Here is a 14123-nt window from a genome sequence, read left to right as displayed (position 1 = left end):
ATTTCAGAAGAGCAACAAAGAATGTATTTGGTTATATTAAAGCGACATTCCCTAGTTTGCTGCATTGTAAAGTGTTTCCAACTAATAAAACAGTTCTACGATTAAACTTGCATATTAAATATATTTTCTTGTTTAGAATATCAGTGTCTGCATATTCAATGTGTTTCTGGTCGTCTTAATATTTGTAAGAAGCCCAAACTGGATTTTGTCTTGAAATAAGTTCGTACGTACGAAAAAAAAAACATTTTGGGAAATAAGATGAAATTTAACCTAGTACAAATATTAGGACGATCAGAAACACGTTTAATATACAGCCACTAATATTTCATGCAGAAAAATATATTTGATATGTAATTACAATCGTTAAAAACTCTGTTAGTCGATAACATCTTAAAAAGTGCAGCAAACTCAGGAATGTCCCTTTAATCTCAAAACGTTTGCTATTTATAATGAAGTTCTGGACAGATTGGAATATAGCATTATTTACTAGGAGACTAAGGTTTCGGTCACCAAATAGTAAAATATTGGAATTAAGATTATGGACAAAAGCGTAAGAAGTGTTCAGCGTCTTCAATTAGGTGCCACCGGCCTCGGTGGCGTTGTGATTAGGCCATCGGTCTACAGGCTGGTAGGTACTGGGTTTGGATCCCAGTCGAGGCATGGGATTTTTAATCCAGATACCGACTCCAAACCCTGAGTGAGTGCTCCGCAAGGCTCAATAAGGTATAAACCACTTGCACAGACCAGTGATCTATAACTGGTTCAACAAAGGCCATGGTTTGTGCTATCCTGCCTGTGGGAAGCGCAAATAAAAGATCCCTTGCTGCTAATCGGAAAGAGTAGCCCATGTAGTGGCGACAGCGGGTTTCCTCTCAAAATCTGTGTGGTCCTTAACCATATGTCTGACGCCATATAACCGTAAATAAAATGTGTTGAGTGTGTCGTTAAATAAAACATTTCTTTCTTTTCTTTCAGTTAGGTGCCCGCAAGTACAAGATGGATTATCACTTACGTATCATGAGAATTTACGATAATTTAAGTTCCTATTAACCAAACGGAGTCGGCTGTGTAATATCTGCTGCATTATTAAAAAAAAAACTACCATTATAAAAGTAAGATGGCATAATCAGTCGAAAATTTTTATTTGAATTTTAAATCCATTTAGTGATGAAGAATGCCCAATGTCAGCTGACGTGATGTTCCATAGTTTGACGGCGGACGGAAAGAAAGAATTTGAAAACAGTTTTTGTTCGACAAAAATACGTGTGCAGATGACCTGCACTACGTGTATGATGAGGATTTATTTCTGTAGTGGTATGTGCTGTCCTGTCTATGGGAAAGTACATATAAAAATATCTCTTGCTGTTTCCTCTCTACCGACTGAGCTGGATCCCGCCCCTCCCACCTACCCTGTGTTACAGACGGAATTGGGCGAGCATTCCGAATATTCAGATAATCGCTCCCGGGGTGAGAGGGATAGGGGTGGGGTGGGGATCCACAGAACACAAAACGTCGGTCTGCTTTATCGTCGAACAAACGTGGGAATGATGATCTCGATACAAACATAACCATTGTTTAAACACGTGGGTTGGAAGGGGTGGGGGTGTTTACACATTGTACAACCCCAGACACCGGTAGATCACTAACATCGGGTGCGGGTACTCTTTTAACGTGCCCCTATCTACTTAAGGTTCAGGCATGCCCATCCCGGATTTCATCTCTGACCTCGCCAGTGACCAACTCCGGGACGGGAGACACTAACATCGGTCTAATTAGCTCAACAAAAATGGAATTTATGTGGCGCGTATCTAACTCATGTGTGAGTAGGGTACGTTGTGTCTCCGAGATCTCCAACCCAGCGAGAGTTTGGGAACTTGTCTGTGTGTTTTTGTGCCACTCTGGGGAGGGACGTAGCCCAGTGGTAAAGCGCTCGCTTGATGCGCGGTCGGTCTAGGATCGATCCCCGTCGGTGGGCCCATTGGGCTATGTCTCGTTCTAGCCAGTCCATGACGTTTGGTATATTAAAGGTCGTGGTGTGTGCTATCAATATCTGTGGTATGGTGCATATAAAAGATTCCTTGCTACTAACAGAAAAATGTAGCGGGTTTCCTCTCTAGGACTATGTCAAAATGACCAAATGTTTCACATCCAATACCTGATGATTAATAAATCAATGCGCTCTAGTGGTGTTGTTAAACAAACAAACCTTTCGAGCCAGTCTCGGCTGTGCGTGAAGCCAACAGACCCACCCACCCATGTACATTTGTCTATATGTTAAACATGACTTTTATTTTATTTTATTTATTTTTAAAAATTATTATTTCAGTTAATTAGACCGATATTAGCGGTCTACTATTTGCAGCTGCAAGAATATCAAACATCTGTACATCAAAAACAACAAAACACATGTACACATATTATATCAAACCACTGAAAAACCTGAATAAAATAAAAATATAATTTTCATATTTAAGACATTACCTAACAAGTATTTTAAAATACCACTGATAAAATGTTGTTAATTTTTGAAACACCATTCACCACAAATAAGTGGATACGGTTTTTAGTACTTGGGTTAAAAAAATTAAATAGTGGTAAACGCCAGACCCATATCGGTCATCTATCCTTACAAGGGGCGCGCCCATTTGGACTATTTCTTGCTCCAGCCAGTGCACCACGACTGGTATAACAAAGGCCGTGGTATGTGTTATCTTGTCTATAGGATGGTGCATATAAAAAATCCCTTGCTGCTAATCGAAAAGAGTAGCCCATGAAGTGGCACCAGCGGGTTTCCTCCCTCAATATCTGTGTGATCCTTCACCATATAACCGTAAATAAAATGGGCTGAGTGCGTCGTTAAATAAAACATTTCTTTCCTATTTATCCTTACAAGACTTCCCTCAGTCAATCATTCTTAGAACACTAATTTCATTTTCATACATTTATAGTTATTTTCGTGTTTATATTAATTAAGGTTCAAGCTCTCTGCCCTGGGCACACTTCTATGTTTTCTGGACTGCCTGTTCAGGATAATTGGCTAGAGGTTAGTTGTTGAGATAGTCGATAGAGCGCTCCCCTGGGGTGCTTGCTAAGTCCATGGTATGTGTTGTCCTCTTTGTGATCAACAACCCCGCAATTAAAAGACTTCTTAAATGTTTGAAAATTAAATCTAATATTATATAAATAGAAAATTAAGTTGCCTTTTAAATGCTGTTAAATTAGAAGAACTGTCGTTAAAGGCGCATACCCTAGTTTCACATCGTAAAAATGGACACTAAGTTTGGTTAAGTTACAAACCTGTAACACATTTGGATAACGTTACAAGATAGTGAAACAAGAGTCCGTGACGTTGAAATGGTGAAATATCGTTTAAAATAGACTCAATACCTATTATTTCTCAGACGCACGTGCGTTTTTAAAACTAAGAAAAATGCATTTTGTGGTATTAGAAACACTAGGATGACCAGAAACACGTCGGTTGCACGAAAATAGATAATCTAAACAATAAAATATATGTAATGTTTGATTTCAGTGATAATAAACTGCTCTAATAGTGACAAATATGCATTAGTGTTTAAAACCTAGGGTCTGTCCCTTTAAGCTTAACGATATAATACATAACGATATTGTCCATAATTAGTAAATATAAAAATCATCAAATAAAACAATATTATGAATAAAATACTCTCCCTATTCTCACACAAACGCTAACACACACACGTGTGATAATGGAAAAACGCTTCCAGGGGAACTTAAGTAATAAAGGAATTACAACACTATTCCTAACTGGTTAATTTTTAATTAACCCTAACTACTCATTCAATAACCTTGTAATACAGAATTAATACTGGTACCCATCACAATAAAGACAATAACCTACAGTTTACCTAGGTCCTCTAGGATGACTGGCTAAGCTTTATATATATAGATATATATATATATATATCAGAACGGTGAGCCTACAGAATACTGCGTCAGATGACCGGCAGCACCGTCTAAATAATATTGGTATAATACAGTATTAAAATATTTAAAGTCACATCAATCACATCAAGGTTATACACAGAGCAGAAAATATATATTTACCAAAGTTCCGTCTGAACTAATATAGATCGTTCAGTGGACGAACAGCGATCCCCTGGAGCCTTCCTATCGTTTCTCCTCGATATCTCTAAAATCCTAGCTATTATTCAAAACTCTCAGAGACAGCGAATATCGCCTAGGGGTACAAGGCGGTACCTCACGTATCATGTGGATTTTCCACAACCACCACGCCGGGATATATTTCTCTGATCGTCAGACTGGCTGTCGCCATACCGCGAGCAATCCCCTGGCCATAAACAGCACTACCGGAGATATTACGTGACTACTAGCCACATGGCCCCCCCACACCTGCGTTGGGTGTGTATTAGAAAAGCACGATGACCGTCGCGCAAAATGGTTGGTGCTTTCATTCTGTGAATGAAGGTAAGCGGATTATGATCAGTAAAGACCACCACTTGATGCACTGCCGATTTCACGTAGATCTGAAAATGCTTCAGAGCTTGTACCATGGCCAAAGCTTCCTTCTCTATAGTGGAATAGTTCACCTGGTGTTTGTCAAACTTTTTGGAGAAGAAACTTACAGGATGGTCCAGTCCATTTTCGTCTTCCTGGAACAGCACAGCTTCAGCTCCCACGTCACTGGCATCCACAGCTAGCTTGAAAGGCATTCGGTAGTCTGGCGCTGCCATCACGGGAGACGAGGAGAGCATCTGCTTGAGACGGTTGAATGACTTCTCGCATTCATCTGAACATTGGAACTTAGTTTCCTTCTTTAGCAGCGATGTGATGGGGGCCGCTACCGTCGCAAATTTAGCACAGAAACGACGATAACAACCGGCCATACCAAGGAACCGGCGAACTTCACGACGGTTGGTCGGTGCAGGGTACTGGCTGATGCTTAGTGTCTTGGCCTGCAGTGGGGCGACGCAACCATGTCCGACAGTATGACCTAAGTAGGTCACTGAAGCTTTCACGAATTCACATTTGCCCAGGTTCACAGTAAAGTTAGCTTTCTGTAGGCGACTGAATATTTGTTGTAACCCGGTTAAATGTTCATCCCAAGTGTCGGTGGCTAACACCACATCGTCCAGATATACACTGACGTTTTCTAGGTCTGATAACACCTGGTTCATCATCCTTTGAAAGGCAGCAGGGGCAGTCTTCAAACCAAACGGCATCACTCGGAATTGGAAGAGGCCGCCAGGTGTGATGATCGCCAGAATGTCCTTAGCTTCCTCCGTTAACGGAATGGCATAAAAACCCTTCAGTAGGTCCAATTTGGCGATATATTGCGCGTGTCCAACTCGGTCGATGCAATCGTCAAGGCGGGGTAGAGGGTAGGCATCTGCCTTGATCAGTTGATTCACGCGACGTAGGTCAGCGCACACACGGAAACTGTTATCTCCCTTTTGAATCAGAATAACAGGTGATGCCCACTGACTGTTTGATGGTTCCAGAATGTCGTGTTCCAACATGTAATCTATCTCCTTTTTTAGTGCCGCACGTTTTACAGGATTTATCCGATAGGCATGCTGTCGAATCGGTGTAGCGTTGGGTTCCAAGCGCACATCCTGGATTAAGGTATTGGTAACCGTTGGAAAGTCCTGACAAATGGAAACATTGTCTTGTATCAACGTGGTCAACTTTGCTCGCTGGGTGCTGTCAAGGTGCTGTAGATAAGAACTCAAGTCTGCTAGAATCTGGCTGTTGGTTAACTTGATCTCTGCAGACTTGACGTCATCACAGGAAGTTGAGTGACTCTCAATTTGGACAGACAACACTGGAACTATCGGCAGTCTGTCAAAATAACCTTTTAGCAAATTGATGTGACAATACCTACTTTTCCTAACCCTATCAGGAGTGTTTATCACATACACTGTCTCATTAACCCGTTTGTGCACAACATAGGGACCGAAATACCTGTTCTGTAATGAACCCCGTTTAATGGGAAGGTACAGCAGCACCTTATCCCCTGGTTTAAATTCCCGACTCTTAGCCTTCCTATCAAACACTGATTTTATTTTGCTCTGAGCATAGCTCAGATGCTTCCTAGCCAGTTCGGTCGCCTGTCACAACCTATCTCTAACTCTCCCTACATAAATCAGCAGGTTTTCGGCATTATCCTTGTCTAACCAACTATCTTTTACCAATTTGAGAGGGCCTCGGGTTGAATGCCCATAGACCAACTCAAATGGGGTGAATCCTAAGGATTCTTGCTTAGCATCCCGTGCTGCGAACAACACGAAAGGAATTGACTGGTCCCAGTCAGTATCATTGTCGAAACAATGGCAGCGGAGCATACTTTTCATGCTCTGGTGGAAACGTTCTATGGCGCCTTGGCTCTCAGGGTGGAATGCAGCAGAACGAATCTGTCGTATATCTAACATAGACAGTACTTGCTGGATTAACTTCCTCATAAAGTTCGTACCCGGTCGCTTTGAATTTCACCTGGTAAACCCGTGTACGTGAAGTACTTAAGCAGCGCACTAGCTACAACAGATGCAGTAACTTTCCTTAAGGGAATCGCCTCTGGAAAACGCGTAGTTAAGCACATAATTGTTAACAAGAATTGGTTGCCTGAACGCGTTTTCGGTAATGGCCCCACGACATCTATCAACCCTTTGAAAAAGCTTCCCCAACTATGGGAACCTTCTGCAGAGGATAGGGAGGAATTAGCTGATTTGGTTTGCCCACAACCTGACACACATGAAATGACATACAATGCTTACTGACATCTGCAAACATTCCCTTCCAATAAAACTCTGAGGCAAGTTTACTATGAGTTTTATCCCGCCCTAAGTGGCCAGCAAACACGTCCTCATGTGCTAACAATAACAATGACGGACGGTACTTAGAGGGCACCACAATTCTACATCTTGTCACACATTCCTCACTATCAGGCACAACCTTTTCCACACTCTTATTCATTAACACTCCCATGTCCATATAATACCCTGACATCTGATCCTCCATCTCACCCTCAGTTAATAATGTAGTGCGAGCTGCCAACAAACTTGGATCAGCCCCCTGCTCTAGGATTAACTCTTGTCTATTACAAGGTAAGTCCCCCCCCCCCCCCCCCCTATCAAACACAACTGGTTCATTTCCCCTCTGCGGGACATCAACCGGTTCCACCACATTTAATTCCTCAGTTGACTTATCTACCATTTTACTGATAACCTCATCCACTCCAATTTCATGGCTCACACACGTATCAGACAAATCACAAATATCCTCTGGGTCTCGTGCTAACCTACTGGTCATAGCCCTAGTCATTACACACGCAGGATATCTAGTCTCATCAACCTCACACTCTTCTATGGGTAAAGGGCTGTCTTCAATTAACAATTGGTCACATTGCGGCTGACGACATTGACTAGTCAAATCATTACCCAACAAAACTCCTATGTTTTCAAAAGGCATGTCCTTCACAACACCCATAATGACTGGTCCCGTCAAAAACTTCGAACACAAGAAAACGTTATGTAACCGGACAACCATATTTTCTCCAGTAACTGAGGTTAACGTCAAACTACGTCCTGTATCTGAATTCTTAACACCAGCTAAACACTCTTGCGTGATCAGCGACTGACTACACCCGGTATCTCTATAGATTAATATTGCCTTAGGACTCAATTCTTGTTTCACATCACAAACCATACCAGTGGACACATACGGGTTTACCTTCTCTGCCATGGGACTAACCATTAACTCTCTCGCTAACGGAGCTGACCTCACTAAACCGACCACGTGCGCATTATCGCGTTTCCTTTTAAAACAGTCCCCGATAAGATGGTTATCCTTTTTACAGTAACTGCAATGTGGACGAAAAGTTCGTGCATTGGCTGATAATGCAGGTTTATCCTTACTTTGCCCACCAGGTACATTCCTTGCCTGACTAGCTGACCAACTAGAAGACTCTCCCCGATAGTTACTTTCCCGGGAAAAACCTGGCTGAAATTTCTTCTTACCACCCTGTTGTAAAGAGCTACCCTGTACTGCCTGAGCTTTGTGTATTAACACGTAATCATCTGCCAATATGCCTGCCTCCTCTATCTTTTGGACATCACGATCCTCTAAATGAATACGTAAGCTAACTGGTAAACCATTTTTAATGTCCTGTAAGATCAACAACTTCCGTAACTCGGTATATGACTCTATCTGATGGGACACCACCCATTTATCAAACATCCCTGCCTTCTTAGCCACAAACTCACTATAAGACTGACCCTGCGTTTTTCTCAACTCGCTATACCGTAAACGATAATCCTCAGGTTATAATTCATAAGCCCTCAACACTGCAGCCTTAACTAGGTCGTACTGACTTGCTCGCTCATCACTCATTGAATTATAAGCTACACTAGCCTTCCCCTTAAACTTAGACACGGCTAACAATGTCCACTTAGACTGCGGCCAATTTAGCTGCTTAGCGGCCGGTTCAAAAAGGTGGAAGATCATATCTACCTCCTGCCCATCAAATACCGGCACTGATCTATAAGCCTCCGACATGTTAAACCCATTTCCTACTTCTCGTCTGACCTCTTTAGTATTCAACTTTAACTCATGTTCCACTTTTAATTTTTCTAACTGGAATTCTCTATCCCTCTCTTCTCTCTCTCTATCCCTCTCTTCTCTCTCTCTCTCTCTCTCTATCTCTATATCTCTATCTTCTCTATCTCTCTATCTCTATCTTCTCTCTATCTCTAGCTCTATCTCTCTCTCTCTCTCTCTCTCTCTCTCTCTCTCTCTCTCTCTCTCTCTCTCTCTCTCTCTCTCTCTCTCTCTCTCTCTCTCTCTCTCTCTCTCTCTCTCTCTCTCTCTCTCTCTTCTCTCTCTCTCTCTCTCTCTCTCTCTCTCTCTCTCTCTCATCCTCTCTCTCTCTCTCTCTCTCTCTCTCTCTTCTCTCTCTCTCTAATGCACGTTCTTCTCTTTCGTACTCAAGCTTTTTAAAAGCTAATTGTTGTTCCACACTTAACTCATTTATCTCTATCTCTGGAACAATCTCACTGTCTTCCATAACAGGACTATCACCAAAAACTTCCTGGATAATAATTGTCCTTATATCTCCTAAGGTTTTAGCTGATGTTAAATCAATTTCTCGCTCACACCGCGATTTCAACTAACTCGGCCTTACGTGCTCGCTTAATCTCCACTACACTCAGCGTAGGCCTAGCCAGCAAATTCTTATCCATGTTTAGATTTGACGCACTTATTATTAATTAATTTTCTAGTGAGCAACGTTGCTACTTCTAGTTATTTGTAAAAATAATTTATAAAGCCCCCATTTACAAACAATACTTTTTTAAATATCCATGTCCCGTTTCAGATCCCGGACGAGTGCCCCAATTTTCTACTCCTGTCACGGGGATTCTACAATACCCGTAACTGAATTAAACACGATTGTCCAAATATCTCTCCTAACTGTATATCTATTAGATCTCTCTGTAACAGGCAGTTATACCCGCTGTGGCTCGTCTCTAGGTATGATCAGAGATACGATCTTATATAAAGTATATATTATTATAGCACGTTTAGTTCACTAGAAAACACAACAAAAACACAATACACTTTGGAAACTGTATTAACCTATGCTGACAAATGTACTGCCGCAGTAGTTAATTAATAACAACAATAATAACAACCCAGAACTGATCACTTAATTAGTTAATCTCTAGGTGTCTAGTTTACACAATATGCTAATCACTTCACCGTGACACAACAGCCGCACGTGTGATAATTGAGAAACGCTAACACACACACGTGTGATAATTGAGAAACGCTGCCAGGAGAACTTAATTAATAAAGGAATACAACTCTATTCCTAACTGGTTAATTTTTAATTAACCCTTACTACTCGTTCAATAACGTGTGATAATTGAGAAACGCTAACACACACACGTGTGATAATGGAAAAACCCTTCCAGGGGAACTTAATTAATAAAGGAATTACAACACTATTCCTAACTGGTTAATTTTTAATTAACCCTAACTACTCATTCAATAACCTTGTAATACAGAATTAATACTGGTACCCATCACAATAAAGACAATAACCTACAGTTTTACCTAGGTCCTCTAGGATGACTGGCTAAGCTTTATATATATATATATATATATATATATATATATATATATATATATATTATATATCAGAACGGTGAGCCTACAGAATACTGCGTCAGATGACCGGCAGCACCGTCTAAATAATATTGGTATAATACAGTATTAAAATATTTAAAGTCACATCAATCACATCAAGGTTATACACAGAGCAGAAAATATATATTTACCAAAGTCCCATCTGAACTAATATAGATCGTTCAGTGGACGGACAGCGATCCCCTGGAGCCTTCCTATTGTTTCTCCTCGATATCTCTAAAATCCTAGCTATTTATTCACAACTCTCAGAGATAGCGAATATCGCCTGTGGTTACAAGGCGGTACCTCACGTATCATGTGGATTTTCCACAACCACCACGCCGGCATATTTTTCTCTGATCGTCAGACTGGCTGTCGCCATACCGCGAGCAATCCCCTGGCCATAAACAGCACTACCGGAGATATTACGTAACTACTAGCCACATGGCCTCCACTCCTGCGCTGGGTGTGTATTAGAAAAGCTCGATGACCGTCGCGCAAAGGTATCACGTAACAAGTTGCCCATCTGGGCTTAAGTGCAATTTGGAAGTGCACACGGCCCTCTAAAACAATTAATATCGCCACAGGCGAAAACAAAATTAAGAGCATGTTCCGTCACAGTAGTGATATGTGTTTAAACAAATACCCCTTTCCACGTTCCTTTGATTGTATGTTAACGGGGCGGCATCTAGCCCTCCCGATGCAAAATCCTAGCAACGTGTGACGGAACATACTCTTAATTTTGTTTTCGCCTGTGGCGATATTAATTGTTTTAGAGGGCCGTGTGCAGTTCCAATATGCACTTAAGCCCAGGTGGGCACTTTGTTACGTAATACCTCTGCGCGACGGTCGTCGAGCTCTTTCTAATACACACCCAGACCAGATGCGGAGGCCATGTGGCCAGTAGTTACGTAATACCTCTGTGAATGCGGTTTTTACGACCTTGATTTTGGCGACTAGGCGTCAGCAAGTCTGGCCATCTAACAAAAATATGCCGGCTTGGTCTCTGTGGAAATATCACTTGATAGGGGGAGGACCGCGTTGTACCCCCAGGCGATATTCGGGTTTTATGATAAATAGCTAGGTTTTTAGAGATATGGGGGAGAAACATATTGGAAGGCTTTCAGGGAACGCGTCCATTTGGACTTGGTAAATATTATTTCTGCTCTGTTGTATAACCTTGATGTGATTGATGTGACTTTAAATATTTTAATACTGTATTATACCAATATTATTTAGACGGTGCTGCCAGTAATCTGACGCAGTAAACTGTAGGCTCACTGTTCTAATATATATAAAGCTTAACCAGTCATCCTAGAGGACCTAGGTAAACTGTAGGTTATTGTCTTTATTGTGATAGGTACCAGTATTAATTCTGTGTGGGTGTTGTGTCACGGTGAAGTGATTACAATATTGTGTAAACTAGACACCTAGAGATTAACTAATTAAGTGATCAGTTCTGGGTTGTTATTATTTGTTGTTGTTAATTAACTACTGCGGCAGTACATTTGTCAGCATAGTAGTAATACAGATTCCAAAGTGTATTGTGTTTTTGTTGTGTTTTCTAGTGAACTAAACGTGCTATATTAGATATACTTTATGTAAGATCTTATCTCTGATCATACCTAGACGAGCCACGCGGGTATAACTGCCCGTTACATAGAGATCTAATAGATATACAGTTAGGAGAGATATTTGGATAATCGTGTTTCATTCAGTTATGGGTATTATAGGATCCCCGTGACACAACGCCATGCAACTTAAGGTTCTGGAACCACACAAACAAATACGCACACACGCACGCACGCACAAACATGCACACATACACTTAAACAGAAAAACACACTCACACATACATACATATACACTCACTCATTCACACACAGACAAAAACACACTCACACAGACATATACACATACACACACTCATAGACACACGCACAGACACGCACGTACACACACACACACACATGTATACACACATATACACACACACGCACGCGCACACACACACACAAACACACACATTCACACACACACATTCATACACACACATTCATACACACACACACACATTCAGACACACACTCTCTCTCTCTCTCTCTCTCTCTCTCTCTCTCTCTCTCTCTCTCTCTCTCTCTCTCTCTCTCTCTCTCTCTCTCTCTCTCTCTCTCTCTCTCTCTTTCTCTTTCTCTCTGCCTTGAGTGGGCTATTTGACAGGTTTTACTGTATATAGCTGTATACAAGAACGAAGGAGTCACATATAACCTACATACACCACATGACAAACCGTGTCACAATCCTGTGTTGTTCTAAAACTGGGCGGCGAGACCACTGAATAACAGTTCAGGAATTCGATCCGCTTACAACTCTTTATATTACTTCGTAAGGGAGGACGTTTTTCATGTGTTGTTGATGGAAGAAAGGGAATAAATTAATATTTGTTTTCTTTGTCTGGATTAACTTCTTCTTCTCTTCTTCTTTTCCTCTTCTTTATCTATTCTTTTCTCCTTTTCTTCTTCCTTTCTCGGTCCTCCTTCTTTCCTCTTCCTCCTCCTGCCTCCTCCTCCTCCTGCTCCTCCTCCCTCCTCCTCCTCCTCCTCCTTTTCTTCTTCTTCTTCTTTCCTCCTCCTCCCGCCCCTCTTTCTCCTCCTCCTCTTCCTCCTCCTCTCTCCTCCTCTTCCTCCTTTCTCCTCCTCCTTTCCCCTCCTCCTCCTCCTCCTCCTTCTTCTTCTTCTTCTTCTCTCCTTTGCTTCTTTCTCCTTCCGTTCTTCTCTTTTCTCAATCCTCCTCCTTCCTCCTCCTCCTCCTCCTCCTCCTCTTCTTCTTCTTCTTCTTTTCTTCTTCTTCTTCTTCTTTTCTTCTTCTTCTTCTTCTCTCTTCTTCTTCTTCTTCCTCCTCCTCCTCCTCCTCCTCCTCCTCCTCCTGTCTTCTTTTCTTCTTCTTCTTCTTCTTCTTTCTTCTTTCTTCTTCTTCTTCTTCTTCTTCGTCTTCTTCTGTCTTCTTCTTCTTTTCTTCTTCTTCTTCTTCTTTTCTTCTTTCTTTATCCCTCCTCACTCTAATCTCCCTCTTCTCCTCTTCTTCTTCTTATGAACATATAACGCAAAACGTACCGCTAAAAACATTACTAACACTCGGTCTTCAGATTTTGTTTTCTCGTTCCAACCAGTGTACCACAACTGGACAACGACCGTGGTATGTGTTTTCCTGTCTGTGGGGAAGTGCATATAAAAGACTCCTTACATGCTGCATTAGGAAAAATGTAGCGGGTTTCCTCTGATGACTACGAGTCATAATTACCAATAGCCGATGATTAATTAATCAATGTGCTCTAGTGGTGTTGTTAAACAAAACAAACAAACTGTTTTTGGTTTTCGGCACACTGGAGTATAGGGGGATCACCATATCCAGTGACGTAGCGTGGAGGGGTGAGGGGGGGGGGGGCACCGGGGCGGTTGCCCTGGGCTAAAAATTCTGGACTGGTGGAAGTGACTCGGGGAGTGTTAACGGTCCACTGGCAACCCACGCTACACCACGGGGGGGGGGGGGGGATGTAGTGGGGAACACCTATTTGCCCCATCAGCATTACATTTATATTTTCCCCTCTTGTCCCTCAACATGACTCATAGTTCCCTACTCCCACCTACCACCAACAGTGTTTCAGAATAGCGAAGGAATCCCCTACAGCCTTCACTTAGGATAAGGTTACTACCAAGTCTTTCAGTATGGGTGGAGGAGGGCCGGGGCGTAGCCCAGTGGTAAAGCGGTCGTTTGATATGCGGTTAGTCTGTGATCGATCCCCGTCGGTGGGCCCATTGGGTTTTTTTCGCGCTCTAGCCAGTGCACCACGACTGGTATGCCAAAGGCCGTGGTATGTGATATCCTGTCTGTGTGATGGTGCACATAAAAGACCCGTTGCTACCAATGGAAAAATGTAGCGG

The sequence above is a fragment of the Gigantopelta aegis genome, chromosome 3, assembly GCF_016097555.1.
Source record: "Gigantopelta aegis isolate Gae_Host chromosome 3, Gae_host_genome, whole genome shotgun sequence".
Taxonomy (NCBI): domain Eukaryota; kingdom Metazoa; phylum Mollusca; class Gastropoda; order Neomphalida; family Peltospiridae; genus Gigantopelta; species Gigantopelta aegis.
Note: the sequence above shows the minus strand (reverse complement) of the source record.